We start from the raw sequence: 12,859 nt of genomic DNA on the forward strand, positions 1-12,859 counted from the left end.
CACTCTCCCATCAGTTGTTGTGTACTGGAAGAGCGCTTTAAATATGCACTTTAATGCAAAATGAATTTTTGAACACTTCCCACTGCTTCATCTGGAGTTATGTATTTGGTCAGTTACGTTAAATGTTAAAACATCGCTCAGGGCGCTGAAATGCGTGCTCTGGAAGGCGGCTGCCGATTTCCGCGCCTCTCCTTGTATTTTTTATTCAGTTTTTGCCTCTGGTTCAGTTTCCACTTTTTTTCTTTTATTACATCACTTCCTGCCTGTAAACTGTCCGGCTCACTCCTCCTCATGCTTTTGTGCTCTGATTAAAGTGCCAATTGGCTTGATGGGCGCGTGTCTTTCCAGACAACTAAAGCACTTCTTTGCTGTGGTACAGACATTTTTCGCACTACACTAAATTTTGGATCACGCTCACTGCGAAAGCGCAGTCAGAAAGTCGTAGTCCTGTCCTTCATTTGGAAACCCTTTACCCTGTCTCCATATGGAGGCTTGGTTTCTACTACTCGCTTTCAACTGTCATCTGCGCTGCAGTTGGCGGTTAATTACGTGAGCGGGCGTGACGTTGGCCCTCTTCCTCCCAGTAATGTGCGGCTGTGAGTGTGATAATGGGGAGGCCCCACCCAGCGTATCGCGCCCGTGTGAAGCAGAGCCGGGGTGTGAGGTGACGGCCGCACTCAAAAAATAACGTGGGGCAAGCCCCACTTCACCAAATTACAGATAAAAGCATGTCTCCCCCCCCACCCCATTTAGCACCAAGTTAACTCCTTAATTAAGCTCCTGTCCTGAGCACCAAGTAGTGGTGTGTGCCGGGCTAACAGCAGCTCTGTTCAGGGACACACTGCACAGGCTACAAAAACAGAACTGCCTATTGGAGGTTGGCTTAAACCACTTCTTAAGAAGTCGGGCGGAGCAATATTTGAATAGTGCTGCACGTTTCCCGTTTGAATATTTCCTTTGTAGCAATTTGATATATTTAATTTTTATTGGTAATGCTTTATTTTACCGCCAGTTAATAACCTAGTATATACTGGGTACGTACATAACTACTTGTGCAATTATTAGGTAACTACTTTGATATCAGTGGTACATACTATGAAACAAAAAAGTCAGTAAATACCATATGCAAGCACTATGTAAATACTTTTACAGCCGGTTTCATAGTGCTTACCTCTGAAATCAAAACAGTTACCTAATAAGTACCAGGTATTTATAGTAAATACTAGGTAATTAACAGGCTGTAAAATAAAGTGTTACCTTTTTATCTGGTATATATTTAATATTTAATTACTTGTACTATTGTAAGTGTATTTGAAACAGTGTGATGAATATTCAAATATTTGCCCTTCACAAGGCTATTAGACTGGGATTTTAGCCTGGCCTGCACACCCATAGCAGTAAGGCAGTTTGCACCGCTACATACAATACAGTACTGAAGCGAGGGGGTCCAGGGGGGCTGGGGGCCTGCAGTCATGATTGAGATCCTCATCCTCCTCTTTGAGGTCAGAGGGGTCTCAACTGAAACCCCTGCCTGTTCCTGACAGCACCCCAAAAAAGTCATCAGCGGGGGTTTAGTGAAGCTGAGGCCAGGACTTTGTGTCTGGGGGAAGAGGGTGCGTGTGGGGGGAGAGGCGTTTGATTGCTAAAGACTAACACATGGCTTCTTAAGTACCACATGTTAGATTGGTCGTCCTGTCTGTTAGCGAGTCTGTGTTAGGAGTCTGCGGCCTGGCAGCTTTTCAGTGCTTTTTCAGCGGTTGGCGCTGGGTGCACGCGCGCCATGAGGAACACGTCCCACGCGTGCAGGGGACAGGGCGGGGCCGGGTGCTCTGGCGCTTTGGGGGCCCGGCTTACTGTAAGTTTTCACTTCATGAGTTTGCCCGATATGAATCTGGAATTATTCTCAGATATCTGAATCCCGTTGGTGATGCTACCAAGGTCCCCACTGACTGCTTTGATTTGGGAAAACAAGTTAAAAATCAAAGCTTGAAAAAATGTGTGTGTAATTATCTGACAATTCTATTTATTTTTTATTTTTTTATATGAGTTTGTTTGCTCTGTGATTGTCTGGTTACGAAGTGCTTTTCAGGAATTAATTGACTTATGAATCGCTGCCAAACAACAGAGACTGCCACTATGAACACCGACTCTAACTCTTAACTCTTAAAGGGCCAGGCCTAATCAGTCCTTGATTCTTTTGATTCTTTTGAATCTTTTTGATTCTTGTCATTGCATATATACTTACTGAGTTCTACAGGCTGGGGACCCAGCGAATCCACCAAAACGTGCAAGTTTGCAGTCTCTCCTGCATTCTTGCAGTCTCTTCTGCACTGAGCAGAGCAGAACAACCTGGAGGCTAGGCTAACTGTTCTATGAATTAATACTTTATATACCAGAATTTGATGTCTCCCAGCAATGTAAAGTGTATGCGTGTTTGAAGAGAGAAAGAGACCAGGTTACTGTTGAGTCATGTGTGGTCAGTCTCAAGCCAAACAACTAAGCTGAATATGTGCAACCACAGACAGATAAAACGGTGAAACCCCCCTCCTCCCACGTGTCCTCACCCACCACCATTTTCCTCTTCTGTTTATTTTAGATTAGGAAATGAAATAAATTAAGAGCTCTGTCCTCAGCAAACTCTGAGGCTGACCCCTCTCTGACCCACTAAATCACTGTTTGAAGCAAAGCAGTGCGAGTCAGGCAGTGTGGAGGTGGACTGCTGATGGTATGCATTAAACAGCGCGTAAACTGTGTACGATTTCATCTGTTTAATTCTCTCTCTCTCCTCACTGGCATGGGTGTGGGTGGAGTCAAAAAGGAGACATTGTCCGTCTACCGGAGTGACTGCGAGAAACAGGGAATGCTGTTGCTCAGCCCCTGCCTGTCTCCTAGAGTAACTTTCTGGTTTATCTTCCAGGGTCACATAAAAATGTAATTATTAAATTATTTGTCCATATTCTGAAAAGTAAATGCTTCCATTTCATTAATTTAATAAATATTTATGTTTAGTTTTGGATTTACAGTACTGCACATACTTGTTAGACATAATTTTTTTAACATTAATTTTCTTGTCACCTGACAATTATCACAAACGATTGTCTTAAGCAAGCAACATTATGCTGAAGTTATGAGGTTATCCAGCACTACTTAATGCACTCCTAGCTGTATGTAGGGCAGAGAAAAATAAAGCATTGTTTAAAGACACACCCTGCTTATGAAGAGTACAGTACATGTTTGAACTGAAGCAGATGTATTTTATTTGTTGGGATGATGGGACTACATTAGGATGATATCCATCCCTATCTCACAGCCAAGCAGGATGAGTAATGCAGTTTACACAAAGGTGAAAAATGGCGGGATTAAACGCTGCCAGTTCGACGCTCGCCAAAGTTTTTTTTGCAAAGTCCACGCAGCTCTAACAGGCTTTCCCCCGCCCATTTTCACCATGTCTCTCTCTCTCTCTCTCTCTCACTCTCTCTCTCTCTTTAGTGAACTAACATCTCTCACTCCGCTCACAAGACACAAAATTAACATAATTCATTATGCCTCCTTTTGCCGTAGCAACCCGTTTGCATAACGAGTTACATTAGCACCAGCAGTCTCGTGTTAGAAGCAGCAACCCACTGGACAATTTTATCAAGCCCTGTCTGTGTGAGCTTTTTTCCTGGAAATACAAAACTGTAAATGAAATCCCCACCAGTTATTTTTTGGGTGTAAGAAGGAGAGAAAAGCCGAATAGTGTCTGAGTCAAATACATAATTGTTTTCGATTCAAATACTTTTCTACAGTTTACTATGCTTGTCTGGTGAATTGGAACCTATGTAATACTCTCAAAAAGTGCAAACCACGCCTTCTGGACCTCTTGGTTGGCTCAGTTGCACCAGGCAAGATCAACCAAGTTCAGAAAAATACTTGAATCCCAAAAGAACAATGACATATTTGACCCAGGTCTGGTCTGTAGAGCTACAGAATTCAGACCTGTTCTACTCAAGGATGAACCACACCTTCAAATCCAAACCCGGTTCTCTGTTTTTTCCAGGTAATTAACTGAACAGTTAGTGCTCCTGATTGGCCAGACTGTCCTCACTCCCAGGTAAAGCGAAGGTGAATAACCAGCAGTTCTCAGCCCTCGTGGACCATGATTTGAGTAACAGGGAGCCAGACCATGGGTATAGAGATGTGAAGTCCAGTGATGGGTTTTTAGATGCTATGATGATACCGAGGTGGGGTGGGGTCACTACCTGCTGAAGTTTCAGTAGACAGGGTGCCTCTACAGTCACATGTGCTCCTTATATATTAATATCCTAATATATTAGTGTAGAGCCCTGATAGACTAAGGCAATGTCATACTTCTTCTCTATTCTACAATTGAACTGTGGAAAATCCCTTTTCATAGGATTTTATATATTAATTTATTCATTTACTTCTTAATTCTAGCTGGCAGCAATGAAATCACATGTGACTGGTGTTCAAGTGTTGTGCCGTAATAATTACTTTGACATTTCTTTAAGTCTGCCTTTTTTTTTAATTGAATCAAGGGTTTCAAGTTTGGCAACCACCTTGCTAGAAACATTGTTAAAACTGCACCACGTCTGCTGTCTGCTGTCTGTGAACAGTGCTTGGGAAATGTTTCACACCACAAAACCTCATACAGATGCTTCTTCACTGCTGTTTATTGTAATTAGAGGCCAAAATAAATGGCAATTACTGATTCCCAAAAAAATGTTGACATGAATATTGGAATATTCTGACTCATCTCTACTTCCAGCTGGGCTAGGCCACTTCTCACAAAGTCCAGTGTCATGTCAGAAACTGACAGTGTAGACCCGGAGGTATCTCAGCATTATTTAAACACTGCATTTTCATTCTTAATATCTTCAGATTTGTCTGAATCTGGGGTTAAATAATATACACAATGAATTGTTATTAATGACACAATATTTTCCACTACAAGACAAATGAGGTGCTCAAACCTTGGGACATGCTCTCAAAGCTAGGAACTTTAGCATACTCCCAAAGCTAGGAACATTCGTATGCCCACAACTATGACAGGAACCACAGCTTTTCCACATTTTCCACAAGTTAGAGTGTGTAGGCCCAGCAGACTGTATGTTTTAACTAAATCAAACAAAAATGTACAAGCAATCCAGGAACTCCCCAGAAGACTGCTATCCTATATCCCACACAATCTCCGTTCGGTTCACGGTGGCCTTGTGAGGACAAAAAGGCACAAATAGTTCATGCTGTTCGCATGAGTTCATGCTGTTCGGCATGGGACCTATATTTAATGCGCACAGTATCAACTGAATTCAGAACAAGTTTTCCTTGCATGGTATTGGTTGAGAGTGGATGCGTGATGTGTAAAAGGTCTTGAGGTGCCCAGGGAGAAGCCCTCTCTCGCACTGAGCCTAATGATGCTCAGTGTGGGACCGTGTAGGACCGTCTGGGACCATGTAGAACTGTGTGGGACCGCTTGGGACCCTGAGCTTGGTGAATTCTCTCAGAATATGAGAAAAAAGGGTAATGGCACTCTTGTCATACAGTTGTGACTGGAGGTCTAAGCTTTGTAGATGGAAAACGCCACACAGGCAGGAGTATGGATGAACAGAGTGGGTTTCAGAACGCATTGGATCTTGCCGATTTTTAGCCGGAAACGTGGAAAAGTCGTTTCCTCCGAGAAACTGCCTCAACATATGCTACACTCTCTGTAATTGCGCACTTTTCGTTTGAAAAACTTGGACCGTTTCAAACGACTAATGAGGTCGCTCACCCCTGGCGGTTAATTCTTAGTTACTTTGGCGTATGTGACTTCAATTGCTTTTTAATTTAATATTCCGGTCTTTTTATTTTAATAGACAGGGGCTGTCTTTGATAAAAGAAGTAAAAACCCAGCCCAGTATGACATAACTCTGGATAAAAGTGCTCAGCTGTAAGACAGTTTGGCCGAGAAATAAAAACCGCGAGGTGTGTTTTTTCCCTTCTCTGATTTCTCAGATATGAAGTGCCGCTAATTACCCACAGACGCGCGGGGCCTTGTGAGGCCAGCTAGGAAAAATGCGGCCGTCCAAGTCAAGCTCAAGAGATGGGGGTTTAAAGATCGCTCTTTGAAATTGACAATGATTGTGGCAACTGCTGCTCTGAAACATCTCTCCCTGTTTTTTTTTTTTTGTTTTTTTTCCCTCTTTCCACTAGAAGACACGCGAGACAAGCTCCAAACCGCACTGCTTTTCACAGCCACTAAATGGCCATTAAATCTCAATCAATTCAAAACCTGACACAAGTGTACTTCAGCCGTCCGTGCAGTTCCCTGTGCGGGCGGAAAACCGCGAGGTCCCTGCCGGCTGACATATTGCATTGTCCCGGGCAGAAAGAGGCCTGGACACAGATCGCTGTGCTCTTTAGGGACGATGCTCTTTTTCACATGGCGCACACATCAGTGTGTAAACTGCTCAGATAAGGGTTAATTAACATAGCACTCCGCACACAGGGCAGCGCTCACGTGTCGTAGTGAACTGCAAGCCTGGGCTCTTTGCGCCCGGTCTCTTTTGCCCTCTGAAAAGTGCCTACAGTAGTGTCCTGTTAGAGCAGTTCTCTCACCAAAGTGTGGATATTAATTAGAACTATTTTTTTTGGTTGTTCACAAATCAGTCACTTGTGAGATTCTTTTGTGCAAGTGAATATAGATTATTAATTGCATGTGGTCTCTGTACAAAATAATATCAAAATGTAGCGATAAGAAATGTATTTGAGATAGAGTGGAGTAGTGTACCTTTGATATATACATTTTAAAGGCAAACTGAAATGTTTGTGTGCATCCAAAGCAATTGGATTCAGCTACATTTAGGAAACAACAAACTACACACAGTGTTTTATGGAGGTGGACAGATTTTCTTCCCGCTGGTTTACACTGCAAAGAGAATTTCCAGATTAGCTGACATCATTGCTATAACACACATTATAGAAATATGTATTGCTAGTATTTATAGCTTTAATTGCCAGATTTTTATGCACGTCCAAACTGTGAAACCAGCAGGTCAAATAAAGACAAGCAGTATTTTTGCTTCTGCTCATGTTCAAACATTGTGGAAAAAATGCAGTCTTTTCCAGTTATGCCAATGGGGACCATATTATATTCAAAAGCGTGATTTATAGCCCTTAAACATAATACACAGATGTGGCAAAAATATTATTTCAAAGTGGCCATTAACATAAAACAGATTTTTTTATTTTTTTATTTGAATGTCTATTATTGCCTTAATATCCTCAAAATAACCAGCCATCTCTTCAAATATCTGAAGTCCACATGCAGTCCTGACAATCAAGACCAACATCTAATTTTAGCAAACAATACCAGATTGTGAAACATATACTACAACCACACAAAACACACGCACTTTTGAAAAAATATGAATCGGGAACCTGATCTCTTGAAAACATGCAAATGTGAAAAGGCCACAGTGATCAGGTTGCACTTTTAATGCATGTGGCATTAGGCGGTCTGTCTCTCCTTGGGGTCAGTCTGAGAGGGGTTTATTATCTCTGGCTGGACTCTCTAAATGACACCCAGTGTTAAATAGCTTAATTGGTACAGTGTTCATGCCCGTAGGGGCAGTTTAGAATCCCGTCCTTGTCTTAACTTTTGAATCAACCCCAGCAGGGAGTATTAACTCACTTCTCTTTCAGACTTTCCCAATCCCTTCTTCTTCTTCTTCTTCTTCCCGCATACCAGGCTTCATTGGTATTACTCCGCTTTTTTCGGACACTTAAAAAAGCCGACCCCCACCCCTCCTTTTTTTTTTTTTTTTTACAGCATTTGGTTCATTAAATTTTCCACAGATTTCCAGAGAAGAAAACCCCGATCAATAAAGGCTGGCTGGAGGGGAACGTGTGAAAATGGCGGTAGAATGGCGGTTGGGGAGATGAAAGTGACATTCCCATCACGGGTCCCGGGCCTGATGACCGCAGCCCCGGCCTGCCTGAATAATCTGAATAGCCCATCATCCTCTCACATCTTTTCACTCCCTCCTCCCTGACTGCTGGAACTCTTCATCTCGCACAATGGCAAATGCACTAAAACTTTTTTTTTCTTATGCTAATGGCCACAGCCGGGCTGTCACATAAAAAAAACACACTTCCCACCAACTCTCTCCTTTTTTCCACAGGAATTGAACTGAGCTTTTCCTACATCTCCTTTTACTTCTTCCCCCCTTTTTTGTATTTTCTTATTTTTTTAAGCCATTTGCACAGTGATTAGAAGGATTTTATGCACCCAGAGATTATACAGGCCTACTTATTTTTTTCATCTCTTGTTTAAGATCTCCATATAATTAGTTGTTTAAAAAAGTAATGAAACTCTCAGAAAAAATTTTTTAACCAATGAGCTCTAAATGTATTTTACTTTTATTCATGCATTGTTCACCTTAAATAAAGATAGGGATATTCTTGCTTATGTGTCCACTAAGTTATCCTCAGTATTATTTATTAAGACGAGAAAAAGTTTTTAAATGTTTAAAATGCAGGCAGTGTTCATGATTGTATAAGCCAATGTGTGTGTACACGCGGGCGCAAATGTTACAGGCAGCTACAGGCTTTAAGATTTTCTCTCATTTCTAATTTAACTGTGGTGTCAAATATCTAGATGGGATCATTAATGTTAATTCCCGTTTATTAGGACTTTAAAGGAAACCCCTACAGTAAACATGTCAGTAGGCGCACAAAAAACGGATGGAGTATTTGTTGATTTTCGGCCTGGAAATGCAAACAGTGAACCGATGGCGAGCCCACAAACTTTCAACAATTAGCACGCTACCTTGCTGACCCAAGAGATTTAGAGCCGACCGCTTTAACGCCACTGAACTCCGGGCACTTAGGACATAATTGTTGGAATCTTTATTTACATAATGAAAGTGGCTGAGCGCCGTGTGTCGTTATGCTGGATGTGCAGGGGGTATCCTCAAGTACTCTCTAAAACCTCGATCTTAGCGCCGAGGAAGAGATGTTTCCGTTTGTTCTGTTAGTTACCACAATACTTAACATTGTTCAGGGCAGAAAAACGAGCGTGCCTTCCACAAAAGTTGCACGACAGAAGCCGTTTCCCCATTTTCAAAGAGAATCACTCACTCATTTCTGAAATTTAATTTCAGCAGTAATAAATGTTTTTGTTTTACAAAATTACAACAGCCAAGTCAGCCATGTCATCGAACACGTTATCTCCAAATGTTTGCAAACAGAATGTAACTTTATGGAACACCTGAATTGTCCTTGCGTTCCTTAAAAAGCATTTTAAAAACGACTAAATCTGTAGCCTAAACCTGACTTGACGCAAGTTTTGTGTTGCATTGGTAAATCAGAGGCGACCAAACATTTTATTCTTACAGTACATGGAAACGGCCATGTCTGTTTACCAGTAAATGGTGTCCTACGCGTGGGATTGATCACACTGTGCGGATCACAATCTGAGAATCACTGAGAAAACTTTTTGGAGCACAAGCCGTTAATGGGATTGGCGCACAAGACCTTTTTGATCAAGTCTCTTCACATATGGATCAAGTTGCATGACAGAATTTTTGAAATTCCAATGTCAAATAAGTTGAAAGTGCTAATAAGATCTGAAAAGTGACCAGAGGCTTCACCTCTACTCCAACACAATTGACCGCATAAATACATCGACTGCTTACTGGCAATAATATTCAATCAAATGTATTCTAGATTATAGCCTATTGCATAAAATCCGTAAAACGCATTCCAGTATTGCATTTTTGACGTGCAAAAAGTGATAGCTAGCCTACATATTTCCTTTAGGGTAATAACAGTTAACGTTGGCTAAGTTAGACCATCGTACTAGCTAGACAACACAATTAACATAACATTTTAAAGATAATCGTTTCGTTTATTTACCTTTGAGTAGATGTGTCCTGACGGCAGCAATTTGACTTCGATGTCTCTCAATTCCGTCCAATGAATCTTTACTCTGGATTCTTCAGGCGAACTCAAACTCTTTATTTACGGGATGTTTTCTCGATCAAAAAGCAGCAAGAAACATGTCCCCTGGAACGTGATGAGAAAATCCATCTACTTTTGAATCGAAACTAAATATAAAGAAAAAATACGATTTATGGTATACTTTTAAAACTTCGAAGCAACTTAGTGATTTTTCGGAGATCATTCATATAGTTCACAACAGCGTCTAATGCGTCTCGCGCTAACTTTTGCAATCCATCATCCCGAATTTACAAAGTTTTCTAACCGTTCATCCTCAAACAAAAAAACTCACGGGTTATACGTTTACAGACCATAAAACATGGATAAAAAGGACAGAGACTATTTTTACTGTCGGTTGCTATTTGGACGTGCAGTTGTGAGATCTTCAGGCTGATCTGTTTTCAGTCCGGTACCCCTCTCTCTTTCTCTGTGTGTCTCTCTCCCCCTCTGTCTCTCATTCCCCACTACTTCCCTGGTGAGTTCAACCATTTGCTACAGCAGATGGGCCGGGCTAGCTGAATTCAGCAGCGAGGCTGGGGGAAAAGTTAGCTAAAGTTTCATTATTCTTCCATTTCAGGGGATTTGCTGCGGCTGGAGTGGAGAGTGTAGCGTAGACTAGCCCCTTTATTTACGTACACACATAGGCTAAAAGCTATATCATTAAAGCGATATATGTGAATCGATTCCCTCCTCTCTTAACAGGTTATTGAAATACACACGTGCCGTTTAGACCGTTATGCAGTAAGGTTCTTTAAATTCGTGAATACATCCTAGGCCTGTAAACTATAGGCTCTATGTTTTATTTTAAACCGTTCTTAATACAGCCATGTCCATATATGCTATACATTAATTGCTATTAATTATATTGTATGATTATTCACCAATTCTATTGATTTGTAGCTATACCAAATCCTGATTTTGGCTAATGACTACTGTTAAATGTTGGCCTAATTTTGAGTAGGCTAATTAAGCCTGTAATTGATGGCAGTTTATTACAGTTCTGATTACAAACAGCATGAATTCGGCTAGGCTATGCTGTATAAAAAAATTTATAATAAACATGACAAAACTTTAAATTAACTCTGTTTAGGAGTAGGTTATTATAGGATATTGTTTTTATTAGTTATTAGGCCTAGTGATTTTCAAAAAGCAGTTTGAACATAGGCTACAGTTTTCCAGGAATCTATGTTTCACAACAATAAGGCAAATTCTATCGTAACTTTGACATGTTTATACTATCTGAAAAGAAAACGCAGGTAGACCTACATGACATTATGAGTGAAACTGAATAGGACTAATGATATTCTTCTGTATCCTCCGAAAATAAAATAGGCTATATTTGCTGGGACGTTTAAATAATGAAATAGTGTTATAAATACGGCGATTAGGCCTATTTAGGTTAATCAAAGTTTGAACTAGGCTATAATGTGTTATAGCCTACGGGATTGCTGCATGAGTGCATTAATTAAAAAATGACATTAGGCTAAATTATGCGCTTAGGTGCGCAAAGTTAAGAGTTTTTTTTAATGTAGCCTACAACTATGAACCTCTTTCTCTTTCCGTTTTATGTGAATATTGCTTTTCTGAAAAAATAATAGGCTTAATTACCCCATTAAATAATTGTAGCCTGATGACTTAGAACAATACATCCGCCATAACTCAGTGTTCGTGTGTCCATGAGAGAAAAGAGAGAAGACATTTGTTTTTGTATATTATAGGCTAGTTACTTCAGTAGCCTATGTTTACGCATCTTAAATGAACTATGCAAGCTCGTGGTCCACCCATGCTTAAACGTGACCATTCCATGCTGGAAAGTTGCAACGGACCGAGTTTGGGTTCTTCAAACGAACATTTTATGCAAAACAGTGACATCTAGTGGAATGACAAGGAAAGGCATTATAAAAATAAAATCGGCAAAAAAGTGTTGACGGGATTATGAATTTTCAGGTTACAGCAAGGTATATCATCTGAGAATTTTTCCTTACAAAATAGAATAAACGAATATGAAATAATTAATGAACTAATGTGGAAATGTATCCATGCCTGTATTATATGTTAATATATCATTTATTTGTCCAGGTGAGTCTCACTGAGAAGTTGAAATAAATATATGAATGATCAAATGTTTACGTGCATTGTGAAACAGATAGTATATACGATATACGCAAATATGAATATATATCAAATAAACCAATACAAAAACAAAAATGTTGTCTACATTATTTGATACGCAACGTTGTATTACACTGTAATACTAAATGTTTAGGATTTGAACACAAGTTCAAACACATCTCTGTAACACTTGAAAATCCTGTTTAAAAATCTAAATGTGTTTTAAAACTTTTTTTGTGGGATCAGGCAGAGACTGAAACTGCCCATAATTTGTACCCATAATCCAAACTACTGTTTGGATATAAAACACCTCTAAACACCTGTTTTACAGTGTAGGCTACATACATATATTTATTATAATACAGTGAGCTCCAGAATTAAGAAAAAGGCTGTATTCAGAAAACAACACAGATAATAATCTATATGTTATGTTTAAACATATAGGAAAACCATATTATTTTATTTCAATACATTTATTCTCATTACATCACTCCTAACAATTATTGTAAATGAAATCAAATACAATTGTACTTAATTTAGTTAATCTCAGTCTAAAGGAACTATATTGTGTCACTTCCTGTAGGTAACAAGCATGCAAAATCGCTTGTCTTCCATCCACATTGGAAATGCCAAAGAACTGTTAATGCAGAAGAGACAGATGGTAATTGGCTGTTACAAGTTTGGTAATAGGAACAAAAAATACATAAATGGGTTAAGAATACCACTTAGCATTGTAAGGGCAATAATAAAATGTAAACATATGGAA

General features: G+C 40.0%; 1 protein-coding gene across 1 annotated transcript in view; it reads right to left on the reverse strand.

Moving 5' to 3' along the window:
- The window catches only part of gli2a (GLI family zinc finger 2a), a 103,928-nt gene extending 93,499 nt beyond the window's left edge, over positions 1–10,429 (reverse strand). The window contains exon 1 of the mRNA XM_061234887.1: positions 9,898–10,429. The gene's annotated coding sequence lies outside the window, so the exon portion shown is untranslated. The remainder of the gene's footprint in view (positions 1–9,897) is intronic.
- Between the last annotated feature and the right edge of the window lie 2,430 nt (positions 10,430–12,859).

Source organism: Conger conger, chromosome 3, assembly GCF_963514075.1.
Source record: "Conger conger chromosome 3, fConCon1.1, whole genome shotgun sequence".
Lineage (NCBI taxonomy): Eukaryota > Metazoa > Chordata > Actinopteri > Anguilliformes > Congridae > Conger > Conger conger.